Raw genomic sequence first — 2,168 nt, 5'->3', positions numbered from 1 at the left:
TTATAAATTATTAAGGGTTCATGAGGAAGGGGGGAGTAGGGAGGGAGGGAGGGGGAGGGAAAAAAGGAAAAGGAGGAGCTGATTCCAGGAACCCAAGTAGAAAGCAAATTTTAAGAATGATAGAGCAACGAATGTATAAGTGTGCTCTACTCAACTGATGTATGTATGGATTGTGATGAGTTGTATGAGTCCCAATAAAATGATTTTAAAAAAAGAAAGTAGAGCTCAGAGACATGATTACCCATTTTAAGGAGTTTTTATGGTAGAAAGAAGGCATTGCAGTACAGAGCAATCAATGGAGGAACTCTTGGGACCTAATGGGGAGTGGAGGAAATAGGTCAATTTGGCTCCAGAAGAATGAATGTTAGCAGCTGAAACAGCTTCTCCCCAGATTCGGGCAGGGTAGGGTGAGGGAGATGTCAGAAGTAAAGCCCGGTCCACCTAGTGTGATTCCTATAGTAAAGCTTCAGTAACCTCAGGGAAGCAGCGAGCTGCCATTCCTCTGCAAGTGCAGTATGTCTCTGTGTAATGTAATGTCACTTCAGAAACAGTCTCAGAGGCCTCACAAAGACTCCAAAATCCAGCAATGAAGACTGAACTGTTGAGTTTCTCCTCAACACTGAGGTGGTGTGTTAGGCCAGGCTGACTAAAAGAAACAAATTCAATGACACTCATATACGTGTAAGAGAGAGCTTTTTATCAAGAGGTAATTATATGGTGCCTCCTTGTGGTCATGGCCTCCTCATAGGGAGGGTCCTGGGAACTTCCCTTCTCTCTGCCTTCACCTTCCTGTTGATGAGCCAAGTGGAGGAGACTTGCGGGAGCCCTGGAGATGCATCCACCGCCATTGGATCCACAAGACTTTGCACCCTTTGGCCAGTGATCTTTCTGCCTTCTGCATCAATGCATGTGGCTGTGTGAGTCTGAAGAGGGACTTGTGGACTGGTACTGGAGTTATGGACTTGATCTGGACTGGACAGGGATATTTTATTGATGCATAATTACTTCTTGATATAAAACTCTCTCTTACACATAAAAAAGAGGTAATTATATATCAAGCGAACTTCCCAGCCCAAATCAAGTCCATAAGTCCAATAGTACCCCATAAATACCTCTTCAGACTCACACAGCCATACTCAATGATGCAGAATGCAGGAAGATCATACGCCAGTGGGTGAAAATGGCAATGGCAGTGGATGCATCTCCACAGCTGTGGCTGCCATTAGCATGGCTTAAAGTGGCTCATCAACAGGAAGGTGAAGCAGAGAGAGAGTGTGTGGCTCACCTCCAGGTAGAAAGAGAGAGGGAGGCCAACTTCAGAAAGCCATTTATCTTGGTTGCTCTCCAATCAAGCTGTGACCTGACTGACAGTCTAAACTCCATCCACATGTTCCCACAGGAGCCATTTTTGCACAGACAATTTAACTATCACAGATGGGGAAGTATTAGTGACAGACGAATCAATTATCAGTGAATCAGTCTGGTACAGAAAATGATATGGCCTTCTAGGACTTAAGACAAAGGCTGATGAATTTGTAGTTCCAGGACAACAAGAAATCCCCAAATAAAAGGTCACAATTTTAACCTACCTCCTGAATGTGAAAGATTTACTCAAGAAGACTAGCTCCTTAATCACTTCAAATAGAAGGAATGGGATTCCCAGTGTCTGAACAAGACCTAATATTCAAATCCTTTAATTTACCAAACCTGGAGCAGTTAAATGGAAACCAGGGCAAGATAGACAGGGTAGTCCCATATTTTGAGTACCAATTAGACTGGAACCCAATGAGGTTACCTGGTGAAGATCCCAGGAAGGAATTACACTGGGGTGTCTGAGAGCAGAAGCTTTGTCAAGCAGAACCCTAAGCATCAGCACATAAACATTTCAAACAATTACCTAGTACCTACTAAAGAGAAAAAAATTTGCCTTAAATTGAGTGTTCTTTGTGACCTTGCAAATGGTTGATCTGGTTCTTGATATCTCTTTTAGATAGAAACAACTCACTTCAAAAATCTATGGAACATATGCAGTAAAGACCCACCATTGGTCTTTCCTAGCTATATATCATGTAGATTTAATTTCTGGCTCTCAATTTCAGCAATTACAAGAAAAATCATGCCAGAGAAAGAAATAAAAGGCATAGTCTTTATTTTATCATAGTAGTAAA

At 42.2% G+C, this 2,168-nt stretch overlaps 1 pseudogene; it reads left to right on the top strand.

The window, feature by feature from the left end:
• The first annotated feature begins 259 nt into the window (after positions 1–259).
• LOC142448898 (centriolar and ciliogenesis-associated protein HYLS1-like) lies at positions 260–1,966 on the top strand (annotated as a pseudogene).
• Positions 1,967–2,168: the final 202 nt, after the last annotated feature.

The sequence above is a fragment of the Tenrec ecaudatus genome, chromosome 5, assembly GCF_050624435.1.
Source record: "Tenrec ecaudatus isolate mTenEca1 chromosome 5, mTenEca1.hap1, whole genome shotgun sequence".
NCBI classification, from domain to species: Eukaryota; Metazoa; Chordata; class Mammalia; order Afrosoricida; family Tenrecidae; genus Tenrec; species Tenrec ecaudatus.
Note: the sequence above shows the minus strand (reverse complement) of the source record. Positions and strands in the feature narration are given on the sequence as shown.